This window comes from Callithrix jacchus, chromosome 7 (genome assembly GCF_049354715.1).
Source record: "Callithrix jacchus isolate 240 chromosome 7, calJac240_pri, whole genome shotgun sequence".
In the NCBI taxonomy this organism is placed as follows: Eukaryota; Metazoa; Chordata; class Mammalia; order Primates; family Cebidae; genus Callithrix; species Callithrix jacchus.
The window spans coordinates 89,835,519-89,853,491 of NC_133508.1; the positions used below are offsets into that span (position 1 = coordinate 89,835,519).

General features: G+C 43.1%; 1 protein-coding gene and 1 pseudogene across 3 annotated transcripts in view; one reads left to right on the forward strand and one right to left on the reverse strand.

Annotated features, from left to right (window-relative positions):
• ZFYVE9 (zinc finger FYVE-type containing 9) overlaps positions 1-17,973 on the reverse strand; it is a 216,541-nt gene that overhangs the window by 188,892 nt on the left and 9,676 nt on the right. The gene's annotated exons all lie outside the window — the stretch shown is intronic.
• LOC100410711 (transformer-2 protein homolog alpha pseudogene) lies at positions 2,882-3,331 on the forward strand (annotated as a pseudogene).

Consider the following 17,973-nt stretch of genomic DNA (forward strand, 5'->3'; position numbering starts at 1 on the left):
TTTTCCAAGATCATCCAGATAAAAGTCAAAAGCAAGCACTTAGTTAGAAAGGAAAGCAGCAATCATCTACAGCCAAATAGATTCATAAGTCATACCAAATAACTTCATTTCCTTTTCTGCCTCAACGCCTTTATAGCCTTGGTTTGTGGGTGTCTGCAAAGGATGGTGGATGGACAGATGTATAAAGATACATCCTCACTGTCGGCCAGGTGCAGTGGCTCACACCTGTAATCCCAGCACTTTGGGAGGCCAAGGCAGGTGGATCACCTGAAGTCAGGAGTTTAAGACCAGCCTGACCAACATGGAGAAACCTCATCTTTACCAAAAATTAAAAAATAAAAAAATTAGCCAGGCATGGTGGTGCATACCTGAAATCCCAGCTACTCTGGAGGCTGAGGCAGGAGAATCACCTGAACCCAGGAGGGAGAGGCTGAGGTGAGCCAAGATCATGCCATTGCACTGCCGCCTGGGATACAAGAGGGAAACTCTGTCTTAAAAAAAAAAAGGAAAGAAAGCCCGTCTCTACTAAAAATACAAAAATTAATGGCCAGGCGCAGTGGCTCACGCCTATAATCCCAGCACTTTGGGAGGCCAAGGCAGGTGGATCACGAGGTCAAGAGATCGAGACCATCCTGGTCAACAAGGTAAAACCCCGTCTCTACTAAAAATACAAAAATTAGCTGGGCATGGTGGTGCGCGCCTGTAGTCCCAGCTACTTGGGAGGCTGAGGCAGGAGAACTGCTTGAACTCAGAAGGCGGAGGTTGCGGTGAGCCAAGATTGCACCATTGCACTCCAGTCTGGGTAACAACAGTGAAACTCCGTCTCAAAAAAAAAAAAAAATTAGCTGGACACTGTGGTGCGTGCCTGTAACCCCAGCTACTCAGGTGGCTGAGGAAGGAGAATCACTTGAACCTGGGAGGCAGAGGTTGCAGTGGGCCAAGATGGTGCCATTGTACTCCAGCCTGGGCTATAGAGTAAGACTCTGTCTCGAAAAAAAAAAAAAAAATATATATATATATATACACTCATTGTCTTTTAAGCAATAAATGTAGAAATTCAGTCTGGGCAACATGGTAAAACCTATCTCTCCAAAAAAAAAAATACCAAAAAATTAGCTGGGTATAGTGGTATGCACCTATAGTCCCAGCTACTGGGGAGGCTGAGGTGGGAAGACAGCTTGAGCCTAGGAGGTAGAGGTTGCAGTGAGCAGTGACTAAGCACCATACTCCAGCCTGGGTGACAGGAGATCTTGTTTAAAAGAAAAAAAAAGTAGAAATTTGGGTCATATTTAGTATGGTCAATTTCTAACAGGCTGAATAGTGTTGACCATAAATACCTATCCATCTGAAGGCACATTGCCAATGGCATAGCCTATAGCTTGATTCTCAGTCTTATCCTATTTAACATTTAAAAAAATAGTAATTTAGATGGGGTCTCACTATGTTGCCCACACTGGTCTTTAACTCCTGGGTTCAAGTCATCATCCCAAAGTGCTGGGATTACATATGTGAGCTACCATGCCTGGCCCTGTTTACCATTTTTATTAATGATTTGGATGTGACCATTTATGGCACAGTAACGAAATAGGTGATGGATAAAAAAAAAGAAAAATATGAGCCAGGCACGGTGGTTCATGCGTTCAATCCCAGCACTTTGGGAGGCTGACGCGGGTGGATCACAAGGTCAGGAGTTCGAGAGCAGCCTGACCAATATGGTAAAACCCCATCTCTATTATTTAAAATAAATAAATAAATAAATAAGAACGAAAAGTATGACAGTTGAATCTGCTGGATCGAATAATCAGTATTCCAAAGATGTAACCAAATTAGATTATTAGAATACTGAACTAAATAATCTCTAACAGACCTAAACTAAAAAAAAAAATTTAATAAAAACAGAGTAGGTCGGCACCATTTTGCTGGAGCCTGCAACCAAGTGGGAGTGGAGCAGAGAGCTACTGTTGCCAATTCTTTCCTCTTCCCCATGGTTCAGTCAGCGGGTTGATTAGGCTGTCAGCCATCGAGCCAAGACTTGTCTCTTAATCAGTTTTGGGGAGCACCCCATCAACATGAGTGATGTAGAGAACAACTTGAAGGGCACAATTAGTATTTGTGAAGAAACTGAAGAGTTTTTCCAAGAATGTGGAAGATAAATCAAGATAAAGGAAGGCTAATAGAATGTATTAAGAATCAGAAAGTTAAAATTCAATGTGGGAAAAATTGATCAGAAGATTGGTAAGACAGAAGCACTTGAATTTTTTTTTTTTTTTTTTTTAATAAAGATGGGGTTTCACCATGATGGCCAGGCTGGTCTTGAACTCCTGATCTCAGGTGATCCACCCACCTCGGCCTCCCAAAGTGCTAGGATTACAGGCTTGAGCCACCGCGCCTGGCCAGCACTTGAATTTTTTTAAGGCTATTTTGAATTGTTTGAATTGGGGAAGAATATGCAAAACATAAAAAGTGAAAAACTCAAGAATCAAGAGAAGTAGAAAGCAAGAATTAAAAGAATCTGGAAGAGAAGTAGAAAGCAAGAATTAAAAGAATCTGGAAGAATGAATGGATCCTAGGTTACATAAATGAGTCGCACTCTCACTCAAAATAGGTTACATAAATGAGTCGCACTCTCACTCAAAATCTCTAACAGGAACTCCTGCTCATGTAAAATAGGAGAGAAAGTCAGAATCTTGTAGCCCTGCAAGGGTTTCCAAACACTCTTGAGTCCCATTCTCGATCAAAATCAAAATCAAGGTTGAGGTCAAGGAGGCATTCTCATCGACGTTAACACACTCGATACAGATCCCTCTCTTTCAGGAGACAATCTCGAAGTAGATCACATACACCAGAACACTGGCAGCGAAGTAGCCAAAGTCATTCTCCAATGTCTAACCAGAGAAAACATACTAGCAGAAGGGCAAATCCAGAGCCCAATACTTGCCTTGGAGTACTTGGCCTCAGTCTGTACACAACAGAGAGAAATCTTTGTGAAGTATGTTCTCAATATGTTCTCAATATGAATGGTGTCAATGAGTCTCGAGGATTCGCTTTTGTTTATTTTGAGAGAATAGATTACTCAAAAGAGGCTATGGCAAGGGCAAATGGAATGGAGCTGGATAGTAGAAGAATTCAGGTGGATGATTCTATTACCAAGAGAACACACACACCTATACCAGGCATCTACATGGGCAGAACAACTCATAGTGGTGGTGGTGGAGGTGGTGGTAAAGACAGCAGTGGAGGTGGTGGCAGACGTCGAGATTCTTACTATGATGGAGGAAATGATCATGGATATGACAGATATGAAGACTATGATTACCAGTACAGAAGATGATCACCTTCTCCTTATTATATAAGATATAGATCACAATCAAGATCTCATTCCTGCAGCCCAAGATGCTATTGATAATGAAATGGTTCTAATGAAGGACATTTTTTCCTCTTTATCTTTTTCTCTTTCTTTTAATTCTGGATTTCCCCAAGTTTCTGATTCTTCTTACTCTTTAAGAAGGAAAAAAAAAACTGGTTTATTTAGTATCTACATTATACTCCTAAAGATGTAACTGTTGTCATTTTGAGTAGTTAAAAATCTTGAGTATGCCAGGCACGGTGGCTCACGCCTGTAATCCTAGCCCTTTGGGAGGCTGAGGTGGGTGGATCACCTGAGGTCAGGAGTTCAAGACCAGCCTGGCCAACATGGTGAAACCCCATCTTTAAAAAAAAAAAAAAAGAAAAAAAAATCTTGAGTATAAAAGAAACCCTAGTTTTATGCTTCATAAATTTTCTTTGTTTGCTTTTACTAAGATAAACTCCTAATCAAATAAGAAATTATCTTTTTAAAGTTTATTTTGTGTTAGATATTGCATTAGAGACATGCATTTATGAAGAACTCCTTTTTACACTTTCTTTTGAGGAAGACAGTAATACATGAAGTAGTTCAGTCATGTCATGCTTGTCTGGGGTGGCATGGAACAGTCAAGTGGTTAAGTGCGGAAAGTTTGAAGCTATAAAAGAAAACACTTGGACATTTCTTTTGAAGAATGGAATTTTTGAGCCCTAAAAATTAAGTATTTTTTTTAGAGATGAAAAACTTGTAGACGCCTATAAAACATGTTGTATTTAAAATACATCTGTTAAAACTTTGGCTGGGCACAGTGGCTCATTCCTGTAATCCTAGCACTTTGGGAGTTGGAGGCAGGTGGATTGCCTGAGCTCAGGAGTTCGAGACCAGCCTGGGCAACACGGCAAAACCCCATCTCTACTAAAAATACAAAAAATTAGCTGGGCATGGTAGTGCATGCCTGTACTCCCAGCTACTCAGGAGGCTGACCCAGGAGAATCACTTGAAACCCAGGAGGCAGAGGTTGCAGTGAGCTAAGATTGAGCCACCGCACTCTAGTCTGGGTGACAGAGCAAGATTGTCTCCAAAAAAAATAAAATATATCTGTTAAAACTTAAAAACTGGACTCCGGGGTCGACCGGATGTTGGCAGCGGCCACCGGACTTAGCCTCTGGCCAGCTGTATCTGAGGTCAACCAGCAGGCCGCCGGGGGGCAATCCCACTAGGGCGGTGATGAGGGATTGGATGCGACAGTGCCTCTTTCCCCTTGGCCCACCTCCTCTGGGCATAGCTGGGACTGCCCGTGCCCAACTTCTCCTACTTGCTTTTCAGCCCTACTTTCAGTTTGCACCCACAGGTCTGAGAGGCCGGTCTCAAACTCCCGACCTCATGATCGAGGCTCATGGCAGCGTCAACCACCCCTCCCTAGACTCGGGTGATCTCAGCCTCCAAGTAACTGAGACTACAGGGTTCTTGTAAGCCCAGGAGGTGGAGGTGGTGTTGACTGACAGCTCGAGATGATCTCAAACTTTTGCACTCCAGCCATCCTCCCAGCCGGCCTTTCAGACTGCTGCAATGACAGGCGTGAACACAGAAAGGGCCTGGTCATATTTGTCTTGTGTGTTTCTTTCCAGTCCTTGTTTCCAGTCTGGATGCATAGTTGACAGTACGGGCGTTGCAAACAAAGACAATTGTCACACACATCTCACGATCCTGCCTTTTCTTTCCAGGGCCACAAGCCCCATCGAGGGTGCGTGCCTGATCTCCAATGGTTTTATATAGTGTAGAAAGCGTTAGCCATGTGCACCTGTTGTTTTTTTTTTTTTTGGACGGAGTTTTTCTCTTTGTTGCCCAGGCACAATCCCCGCCTCCCGGGTTCAAGCGATTCTCCTGCCTCAGCCTCCACAGTAGCTGGGACTACAGGTGCCTGACACCACACCTGGCTAATTTTCCTATATTTAGTAGAGAGGTGGTTTCACCACATGAACCACGATGGTCTTCACCTCTTGACCTCGTGATCCTTCTGCCTCGGCCTCCCGAGGCTTTCCCGGTGGGATTTCCATGGGACAGGCATGCATGCGTCCGAACTGACAGGGCTTTCCAGATCCATGTCCTGGCAGATGTCTCTGGCTCAGTGTCCCCCATCGGCTGCCTGATTTTTATTATTATTATTTTTTTTTCTCTCTCTCTTTTAAGCTGGGCTCGCCTTCTCACCCGTGTTGCTCAGTTGCTCAGGCTGGCCTCAAACTCATGGCCTATTTCAACTTTAGTATTATTATTATTATTGTTGTTGTTGTTCCTATTATTTTTGCGAGGTATGTGGCGGAAGCTACTGCTACTTAGCTATGTAGGGAAACTCTGCTCTTAGGACAAATTTTCATACTCAGTGAAAATTTCCCCTTCAAACAAGCATCTCTTGAAAGATGGAAATGATTTAAAAAATAAAGAGAAAAAAAACTTCAAAACTAAAGTACGATTTTTTTTTTGTTAAATTTATTGAAGTTTAGGTATTCCTTTAATCAATAAAAGACAACCCTTATTTATTACCTAGAACAACTATATATATGTGCTGTTAGAAATTTTGGTATTGGAACAATGGGTAAGCAGTTTATCATATAGTATAGAATCCTTAGAAGATACATGTTGGGGAAAGAAGTCTCCTTTCAAATAAAAGTTAATTTATTTTGAAAAAATAAAATAAAAAGACCCAAACTACTGAATTGTCCATTATAGGAAAAAAGTCATCAGGAAACAGACTAATGAAATCTCAAGCTGCACTAGAAATGTCCAGAATATGGAGAGTGGAAATTATCATGTTCTATACTATAGTGATGAACTGCATGGTCCATTTCAACCAACATTCCCTGGGCACCTACTATTTGCCAGACCACAGTGAAATATTGTTTTCAGTTTCAGTTCATATCACATATTAACAAACAAAAACATATTCAAGAGAAAAAAAAGGGCCAGGCACGGTGGCTCACGCCTGTAATCCCAACACTTTGGGAGGCCAAGGCGGGCAGATCACAAGGTCAAGAGATTGAGACCATCCTGGCCAACACATCTCTACTAAAAATACAAAAAATTAGCAGTGCATAGTGGCATGCTCCTGTAATCCCAGCTAGAGGCTGAGGCGAAAGAATTGCTTGAACCCGGGAGGCAGAGGTTGCAATGAGCTGAGATTGCGCAAATGCACTCCAGCCCGAAGACAGAGCAAGACTCCATCTCAAAAAAAAAAAAAAAAAAAAGTAAAATGCAGATCTCTGAATGCTAAAAGGTTTTTACTCATAAAGAATAAAAGCAACTTAGAAAAATATCGTCAAGGCCGGGTGTGGTGGCTCACGCCTGTAACCTTGGGAGGCCGAGGTTGGTGGATCACCTGAGGTCAGGAGTTCAAGACCAGCCTAGCCATCATGGTGAAGCCCCATCTTTTAAATAAAAAAAAAAAGTCATCAAAGATCATCCTAACAATAATACCTAACATTTGCTTAGTACTTATTACATCTGGCAGCCATGGAGGCGTGTCGATTATATCAACCTTTATGAAGTAACTTTCCAATAAGCTTCTAGGTACACAGTTAGCTATCAGCCTCCTACTACAGTCCTTTCAGGATGCCCAGCTTTCAAGCTGAAATCACACTCTTCAGCCCCACCCAATGACTGCTCATAACATAGGCTTAAGGCCTGGCCATTTCTGTCCAATGCAGAACTCCTTCAATGAACAATTTTTGTTCGAGTCTTCACTGTGTTGTCTGAGACTCTGTCAGACCTGCATCACACTCTGAGACTCTCCCTGACAATTCTGCCTCCTCTCCCTTTCCTTTCACAGAAATCCTCTCCTACCTCATATACCTTTTACATTCTTGTCTCAGCAGCTGCTTCCTAAAGGACTCAAACTGGCACAGCTGGTATCAGAAATTGACTGAGAAAGCAGGAGGTAAGATCAGGTTTAGGAACTAGATAACTTACTGCCCTACTGACAATGAAGATCTCATCCCAGGTGGTACATGAGGCATGACAGGCTCTGGCACAAGCTGGTGACTCAACTGTTAACACCCAAGTTATGACTTGGGAGAATGTTCCCAGAGAGTAACACTCAGACTGGTGTAAAGATCCAGATATTTGGGAAGGGGAACACAAAACATATAAGAACAATGGAGTTGGCTAGCTGTTACACTGTCCTGGCTCCCCAGAAAGGGCAGCTAACAACTGAAAACTAAGCGTGAAGGCCAGCAGGCTCTTTGGTAACTCATAAACAGCTGAGTTACCAAAGAGCCTGTTGGCCTTCACGCTTAGTTTTCACCTACTATGGAAGGCAGTAAAAGCTGAAGAACAAACTCAGGATGGCTACAGACCACTGCTTCACAATGACTGAATGCTCAGCCAAGCCAGAGTCGTTATATCAAGGTCAGGGTAGTGGTATGGAAAACCTAGAGGCCTGATAGACAGGTTAGAAATGGATAGTTGCCCCCAAAGACTGTCATTTTCCAAATTCTTTGAACTCTGAATCTTCAGAGATTAGTTAGCACTCCCTGCTGTGCAGAAGCACACTTTAGAGGTCTCTCACCTGCAAGGCAACACAGGGGCTCCTTTGGGATCTGCCCCATCTGCATTACTGGATGCGATGATAATAGCTAGTGCTAACCCTGCCAAAGACATCTTGGACCCTGCCAAGTGCCAGGTGGCAGCACTTAAACCCCTGATAAGGGAGAACAGGGACTATAATCCCCCAAAGAACGGCAAGAATTAGCCAGAGTAAACCAGCAGGACCGGCATAAACCACAGTGCTAAATTTTCAAGGTGCTTAATCAAGGAAGTAGGAACATTAGACTAAGGTCAAGTTCACTGGTTGAGATGGGGCTGTCTCAGGATATGAGAATTAACACTATGGCAGGGACCTAGGAGACGGTATAAACTGGCTGTTGGGTGGCTCCTAGGAGCCTGGAGAAAATGATGGCCCAACCTAAGAGATTTTAATGATGGAATTGACATAGCAGAGAGTAGAGAACAGTATTAAAAGGCTCAGAAAAGTGGGCATGATAGAGTTGTATATACCATGTGAGGACAGAAGACCATTCATCAAAGGCATCAGGAATATACTCGTGAGAGAGGTACCAGCATCACTAAGAAGTTCAGTGGTTCCGCTCCTCTAACAAAAAGGTTCATTGATAGCTCATAGAGGCCAGGTGGTGGCACTTAAACACCAGAAGCTAGTAAACCGTTACCATTATGATTCATGTCAAAAGGCAGCCAATAAAACTTTAACTTTCAGGGAGCTGTGGAAATAGTTAAGAGAATATTGTACAGGCCAGGCACGGTGGCTCATGCCTGTAATCCCAGCACTCTGGGAAGCCAGAATGGGTGGATCACTTAAGGTCCAGAGTTCAAGACCAGACTGGCCAACATGGTGAAACCCCATCTCTACTAAAAATACAAAATTTAGCCAGGTGTGGTGGCAGGCATCTGTCATCCCAGCTACTCAGGGGACTAACGCAGGAGAATCACTTGAACCTAGGAGGTGGAGGTTGCAGTGAGCCGAGATTGCACCACTGCACTCCAGCCTGGGAGACAAAGACTCAAAAAAAAAAAAAAAAAAAAAGAATATAGGGCCATAAGGAAAAAAACAAGTAGTCAAAATCAGTGCTGCTTAATATATATAATCAAAACAAGACAAGAATTGGATAAGACGGTGGCTGAGGCTGACTGCACCAATAAAAACCTCCCTTTCCCAGTTCCTGGACCTGAGCCAGTTTTCTGGTCTAGACACACACACACACACACACACACACACACACACACACACATGTGTGTGTGTATATATGTGTAAAATGATTCCCATCTCCAAAGGAACCTATGGCCATTTACTCAGGCAACTATAAAGTAGGGAAAGGAAAATACCCAGACATTTCAAAGACTATGGGTTACAGAGTCTGATTTGATATTGGTATACAGAAACATGGAGCATCATTGTGGCCCTATTATAGGAGTAGGAATACAGAAATCAAGTAATAAATGGAGTCCTGGCAAAAGTCTAGCTTATAATGGGTCCACTGGTCCAGAGACCTACCCAGTAGTCACTTCTCTAATCCTTCAATGTATAAATGGGATTGGCATACTTGGCAGTTGGGGTAACTCCCACACTGGGTCTTCACAGGAAATGGCCAGGTGAAACCTTCTGAAACTATCTCTCCATCCCCTGGGTGTAAATCAAAACCAAAATTGTGTAGGGGACAGAGGTAAAGGGAATGGCAATGATTAGTGTCACCTTTAAGGATCTCAAAGATTCAAGGGTAGTAGTCCCCAAATACATCAATTTAATTCAAAAGTCTGGCCCCTGTAGGAACCAGCTGGATCTACCACAAGCTCAAACAAGTAGCAGCCATGACCATATTGCCATGCTAGATGTATGTTTGTTACAGCAGATAAATATAGCCTTGGGTACATGGCATGCAGCCATTTATATGGCAAATAAGTGGATCAGAAACAGTTCACTTTCACATGGAACAAACAAGAAAATGCATTTATGGTTTTGCCTTGGGACTATGTTAACTCCACTTTATCATAATATAGTCTGCAGAGATCTGGACTCAGAACAGCACATAGATCCATTACATCAATAATATATGTTGATCATGCAAGATGAGCAAGAGGTGGCTAGCATGCTGAAAGACTTGGTGAGGTATATGTGTTCCTGAAGGAGTAAAGAAAAACGCTACAAATATTCAGGGATCTGCCATTTCAATGAATTTTGAAGAGTCCAGTGGTCACAATCAAGCCAACACATCCCCTCCAAAGCAAAGGACAAATAGCTGCATCTTGCAACCCTGACTAAGAAAAAGGAAGCACAATGTCCGGTAGGCTCCTTCAGATTCTAGAAGTAACACATTCTATACACAGGAATACTGCTGTGGCTCATATACTGGTTGACATGAAAGGCTGCCAATTTTGAGTGGGGGCAATAACTCTGCAGCAAGTCCAAGCTGTAGTGCAAGCAATCCCTATGTGGTTGGAGGTACAAATGGTGGGAAAAGATGCAGTGTAGAGTTTATAGCAAGGAAGAGAATAAAAATGCAGGCCCCTAGAGTTCTGCAGGAAAGCCATGCTATTAGAAAACAGCTCCTGGTGTGCAACTATATCCTGGTAAGAGATGGAATGCTTCATCGCTACGCACCATGTGTCCAGACTTTCCATAATGAGCTGCATTCACTAGAACTCGCCAGGTCATAAAGCCAGGTGAGCTCAGCATCAATCCATTATAAGATAGAAATGGCACATCAAGGATCAAAATGAAACAGAACCGAAGGGCATAAGGACACTTCTGTAAGTGGGCAGCCAAGACCTCCCTGGCACCCACCACACCAGCACCCCTTCCTCAGCTCACATCTATAGCTGTTTGGGGTATCTCATATGACCAACTTAAGGAGAAAAAAGCCAAAGCTTTGCTTATAAGTAGGTCAGCTCAGTGTGCAAATGAAAGCTGTAAAAAACAAGTTCATTATAGCCATACTTAGGGGTGACCTTGACAATGAAAAGGGAAAATCTTAACAGACAGAGCTTTCAGTGGTGCACCTGGTTATGAATTTTATGCAGAAAGAAAAACAGCCTGGGGTGAGAATATATAGATTCACGGGCAATGGCAAATAGACTGGCCAACTGGTTAGAGGCCTTTAAGAAGAAGGACAAAGGCAAGAGGTATGGGTAGAGGCAAATGAATGAACATACGGGAGTGGATGTGAAGTATGAAAATCTCTGTTCCATGTGTTAATGTCCACCAGAAAGTATCCAAGCATGGAAGAGCCACTGAACAGCCAAGTGGACAAAATGACTTATCTAGCTGACATAGGTCACCCAGAAGTGGCATGATGGGGACATGAATGGAGGTCACTGTGGCAGAAAGAGACGGAAGCAGAGAAGGAGATATGGACTCCCATTTACCAAGGCCAACTCTGAACACCCAACCTATGAGTAACAAAGACGAACACCAAGCCCCTATATAGCATTATGCCTCAGGCAAATCAACAGGCTATTAAGTGGCAAGCTGACTCCACTGTGCCTCTTCCATCTTGGATGGGCCAGTGATTGGTCTTCACAGGAAGACACTCATTCCAGGTATGAGTTTGCCTTTCCTGTCCATAGAGAGACCTAGCCAGTACACTAAATATGGACTTATACAGTATTTAATCAGCAGACATGGAATCCAGCCAAAGGAATCACTTCATAGTGAAAGATCTGTGGCAGTAGGCTCATAACCATGAGCTCCAGTAGTCATATCCACAACAGCTCCATATGAAAGCACCCAGTCTTACAGAGTATTAGAATAGCCTGCTGAAGGGCCGGGCCCAGTGGCTCACGCCTGTAATCCCAGCACTTTGGGAAGCCGAGGCAGGTGGATCACAAAGTCAAGAGATAAAGACCATCCTGGTCAAAATGGTGAAACCTGTCTCTATTAAAAATACAAAAAATTAGCTGGGCATGGTGGCACGTGCCTGTAATCCCAGCTACTCAGGAGGCTGAGGCAGGAGAATTGCCTGAACCCAGGAGGCGGAGGTTGCGGTGAGCCGAGATCACGCCATCGCACTCCAGCCTGGGTAACAAGAGCGAAACTCCGTCTCAAAAAAAAAAAAAAAAAAAAGAAGCCAGGCACGGTGGCTCAAGCCTGTAATCCCAGCACTTTGGGAGACCGAGGCGGGTGGATCACGAGGTCAAGAGATCAAGACCATCCTAGTCAACATGGTGAAACCCTGTCTCTACTAAAACTACAAAAAATTAGCTGGGCATGGTGGCGCATGCCTGTAATCCCAGCTACTCAGGAGGCTGAGGCAGAAGAATTGCCTGAACCCAGGAGGCGGAGGTTGCGGTGAGCCGAGATCACGCCATCGCACTCCAGCCTGGGTAACAAGAGCGAAACTCCACCTCAAAAAAAAAAAAGAACAGCCTGCTGAAGGCACAGCTAATGTACTAGCTCATAGACAAAAAATGGTGTGCTCTCCTCTTGTATGCAGTATGTGCACTGACTCAGAGCTGGATCCCAGTAAGAATACATGGATCTGAGAGCCAAAAAATGGAAAGAGAACTAACCCCTACTTGTCATCATTCCCAATGATCTAGTTTGTGCTTTCCATCTCTGCAATGTGGGGCTCTATGAAGTTAGAGGTCCTGGTACCCAACGTGGGCACACTTTTGCCAGGAGACACATCAAAGGTCACAATAAACTACAAGTTTTATTGTAAACTACAGCTGTAGCCTGAATACTGAGTATTCCTTGTGTCCAAGGATCAGAAAGCAGTAAAAAGAATGTCCATCTTGGCAAGATTAATTAACCTTCATCCTCAGGAGGAAGTAGGACTGCTATAACACAATGGGAACAAGGAGGAGTATGTATTGGACTCAGATGATTCCCTAGGATAAGATACCACTTAGTACTCCTTGCCCAGTTGTGACTATAAATGGACAAATGCAACCACTCCAGTCTGAGAAGGGTATGGTTCTCAGACTCGTCAGAAATGAGGGTTTGGGTCATACCACTAGGTAAACAACCAACACCAGCAGAAATGACAGCTGAGGGCAAGGGCAATTTAGATGGCATAGTGGAGATGGCTCTAGAACCTTGTGACTATGAGACCAGCTACAGTGATGAGCCTGACCTGTCTCACTAATCTCCCTCTACATTTCCTCCCCTGGAGGAGATGCTCTCAGAAACTGAAGACATGGATCTGTGCATCACAAGAAATGGACTGTGGCAGTCACTTGGATCTTCCTTCAAAAAAGAATTGCCGGAATGATCCAAGATGGCCGATCGCTAACATCTCGGGATTGCAGCTCTCAGTGAAAGCGCAGAGAACTAGAGGACGCCACACTTTCAGACAAATTCTGGTTGCTCACAGAGCAGAAGATTCCCAGTGGAGGAGCCACATCGGTCACCAGCGCGACTCTTGTGGCAGGCACAGCGTTTTCGCCAGCACCTCGGCGCGGCAGCTCTCGGAGCAGAGTAAACAGGGCTGGCTCCCCTTCTGACCGAGGTTTGGAGGACCCACACGGGTCCCCAGCACAACTCCTGAGGCCGGCGCAGCGGTTGTGACAGCACCTCGGCGCGGCAGCTCTCGGCGCAGAGTAAACGAGACTAGTTCCCCTTCTGACCAAGGTTTGGAGCCCCAGGAAGGCAGAGTCGCCTACTACGGACACAAGAAGGAAGCCAGACAGGAGAATCCTGGGCAGAAAAGCACCATCAATCTTAACGCCACTGTTCTGGCCCTGGGAACTACCAACTTGGACGTCCACTCAAGAGACCTAATCTGAAAGTAGGTAATTTCAAAGACGACAGGAGGATAAATTTACAATGATGGGAAGAAACCAGCGTAAAAAGGCTGAGAATACTCAAAATCAGAACGCCTCTCCCTCTAAAGATGATCACAGTTCCACATCAACAATGGAACAAGGCTTGATGGAGAACGAGCGCATCCCAGTAACAGAATCACGCTTCAGGGAATGGATAATAAGAAATTTCTGTGAGTTAAAAGAACACGTTGTAGCCCAATGTAAAGAAACTAAGAACTTTGAAAAAAGATTTGATGAAATCCTATTGAGAATAGACAACTTAGAGAGGAATATAAGTGAATTAATGGAACTGAAGAATACAATACAGGAACTCCAAGAAGTATGCACAGGTTTAAACACTCGAATTGTTCAAGCAGAAGAAGGGATATCAGAGGTCAAAGTCCAACTTAATGAAATAAAACAAGAAGATGAGATTAGAGAAAAAAGGATAAAAAGGAATGAGCAAAGTCTCCAAGAAATGTGGGACTATGTGAAAAGACCAAATTTACGTTTGATAGGTGTACCTGAATGTGACGGAGAGAATGAATCCAAGCTGGAAAATACCCTTCAGGATATTATTCAGGAAAATTTTCCTAAACTAGCAAAGCAGGTCAACATTCAACCCCAGGTAATACAGAGAACACCACAAAGATATTCCTCAAGAAGAGCAACCCCAAGGCACATAATCATTAGATTCACCAGGGTTGAAATGAAGGAGAAAATACTAAAGGCAGCCAGAGAGAAAGGTCAGGTTACCCACAAAGGCAAGCCTATCAGACTTACAGCAGATCTCTCAGCAGAAACTCTACCAGCCAGAAGAGAGTGGGAGCCAATATTCAACATCCTCAAAGAACAGAACCTTCAGCCCAGAATTTCATGTCCAGCCAAACTAAGCTTCACAACTGAAGGAAAAATAAAATCTTTTATGAACAAGCAAGTACTCAGAGATTTTATTACCACCAGACCTGCTTTACAAGAGCTTCTGAAAGAAGCATTACACACAGAGAGAAACAACCAGTATTAGCCTTTCTAAAAATACACCAAAAAGTAAAGAGCACCAACATAAAGAAGAATTTACATCAACGAATGGATAAAACAGCCAGTTAACATCGAATGGCAGTAACCCTAAATTTAAATCAACTAAATCCCCCAATCAAAAGACACAGTCAAAACCCAATGGCATGTTACATCCAGACCTGTTTCACATGCAAGGATACAAAAAGACCCAAAACAAAGGGATGGAGAAAGATTTACCAACCAAATGGAGAGCAAAAATAAATAAATAAAAAGCAGCAGTTGCAATTCTCATATCGGATAAAATAGATTTTAAAGTAACAAAGATATAGTGGTAAAAGGATCAATGCAACAACAAGAGCTAACAATCCTAACACCCAGATACATAGAGACTTCATTCAATGAGACAGAAAATGAATAAGGATATCAAGGACTCAAACTCAGATCCGGAACAAGTAAACTTAATAAATATTTATAGAGCTCTCCACTTCAAATACACAAAATATACATTCTTGTCAATACCACATCACACCTACTCATAGGTTTAAATGAAACATTGATTGACCATTATTAATACCCATTTTTTTTTTCAGAATAAAGCAATATTTCCGTTCACCCTCCCTCTTTCTCTTTCTCTTTCTTCCTCTCCTTTACTCATTTTTTTTCTTTCCTTCTCTCAAGAAAAGAAAAAAAAAAAAAAGAAATCAACTTGTAAACCTCTAGATCCAGGTCGGCAATGTCTCTCTCATTGCTTGATTTCCTTCCTTCCCTTCCCTCCCTCCCTCCCCCCTTCCTCCCTTCCTTCCTTCCTTCATCCCTTCCTTCCTCCCTCCCTTCCTTAAAAAAAAAGAATTGCCATTCAGGTCCAAGGAGTATGGTTAGCTAACAGCCTCTAGCTGCAGCATGTCCAGAATTCATCTCAGCTTCCCAGTCATGATAACACTGTCCTTGGACAGCTCTAGCCAGTGACTAAACATGGTGGGTGTACCAGAATCTGGCCATTTCTGCCCATGCAGGACTCCTCTAGCAGGCAATATGTGCTCTGAAGTTCCCTGTTAGGTTGACTGAGATTTTTTTCAGATCCACATCACAGACTGAGGCTCTCTCTAACCAATTCTGCTTTCTCCTCAGTTCCTTTCACAAGCATTCCACCCCATAAAACCTCTTGCACTACTACCTCCATTTCAATGACTGCTTCCCAGGGGACCTGAACCAATACACTATTTAATTAGTTCTTTACATATATCAACTAATTTGACCCACTGATGTATTATTGTTAGGCCCATTTTACAGGTGAGAAAACTGAGGCACAAAGAAGTTATTAACTTGCCCACGATCACGAAGTGAAAGTAGAACTAAAATTTGAACCCAGACAGTTTGACTCTACAGCTTCTCATTTAATCACTTGTCATCTTTAGATATTAAGATAAGCGATTATTTATTCTGTGTAATTTTAAAGAGTAAAAGAGCAAAAGGATATATACTAGAGGAAATGCTAGATTTGGGGCTAAATATAAAAGAAATAATACTGCTAATATTCTAATAATGAGCGGAATGAGCTCCTTCAGAGCATAATCAGGGCCTATCATCTGAGAGTTCAAATAGTCTCGGATATGGTAAGGGTGAGACTTTAAAAAACAGATAAAAGTTGGCTGGGCATGGTGGCTCATGCCTGTAATCCAAGCACTTTGGAGGCCAAGGTGGGCAGATCACCTGAGATCAGGAGTTCAAGATCAGCCTGACCAACATGGTAAAACCCTGTCTATAAAAAAATAAATAAAAATTAAAAACAAACAAACAAAAAAAAAAACAGATAAAAGTTGACCTACATCCGATCAGTAAAAGGTGTATTACTAAGTCCTATGTGGAAAAAATGGGTTCCACAACCAAATAAGTTTGGATAATATAGCTGGGCACAATAACTCACGCTTGTAATCCCAGCACTTTGGGAGGCCAAGGCAGGTGGATAACCTGAGGTCAGGAGTTCTAGATCGGCCTGGCCAACATGGTGAAATCCCATCTCTACTAAAAATACAAAAATTAAAGGCCCGGCACGGTGGCTCAAGCCTGTAATCCCAGCACTTTGGGAGACCGAGGCGGGTGGATCACGAGGTCAAGAGATCGACACCATCCTGGTCAACATGGTGAAACCCCGTCCCTAAAAATACAAAAATTAGCTCGGCATGGTACTGCGCGCCTGTAGTCCCAGCTACGTGGGAGGCTGAGGCAAGAGAATTGCTTGAACCCAGAAGGCAGAGGTTGCGGTGAGCCGAAATCGTGCCATTGCACTCCAGTCTGGGTAACAACAGCGAAACTCCATCTCAAAAAAAACAAAAATTAGCTGGGCATGGTGGTGCACAGCTGTAATCCCAGCTACTCAGGAGGCTGAGGCAGGAGAATTGTTTGAACCTGGGAGGCAGAGGTTGCAGTGAGCCAAGATGGTACCACTGCACTCCAGCCTGGGCAACAAGAGCAAAACTCCATTTCAAAAAAAAAAAAAATTGGGGTAATACATATCTGAACAAAGTTAAAGAAGTTTCTTTTATTCCTCAGTCTTTAGAATACTAATGTGTATTTGCTAACTCCTACTTGAGGGATACAGTAAGCTGAAAACCCAAACTTATCTGACTAAAGAACATTTCCTCGCTCCTAAGGAACACACTTTAGAAATCCTGGATGGGCAGGGAGCAGTGGCTCATGCCTCTAATCCTAGCACTTTGGGAGGCTGAGGCAGGCAGACCATTTGAAGTCAGGAGTTCAGGACCAGCCTCACCAACATGGTGAAACCCTGTCTCTGCTAAAAATACAAAAAATTAGCCAGGCATGGTGGCAAGGTACCTGTAATCCCAGCTACTCAGGAGGCTGAGGCAGGAGAACTGCTTGAACCTGAAAGATGCAGGTTGCAGTGAGCTGCGACCGCACCACTGCACTCCAGCACTCCAGCCTGGGTGACACAACAAGACTCTATCTCAAAAAAAAAAACACACTGAACATGACAAGATTCACAGGATGAAAAAAAGTGTGTGGACTTTCTAGTCAGAGATATATGAGTTAGATATATGAGTTTGAATCATGAATGTGAGCTTAAGCTTAGGAAAATCAGTAAAACTCACCAAGCCTTAGTTCCCTCAGCTGTAAAACATGTAGTAATACAATGACCTTATAATATCCCTAATAAGAGTTAGAAATAATATATGTGAAACACTTACCAGAAAGATGACACACAGTACAGGGAAAGCTTTTATTACACAAATAAGTAATACAAGGTAAAAGAATCAAGGAAAACTCCATAAACCTGGAATCTTGGA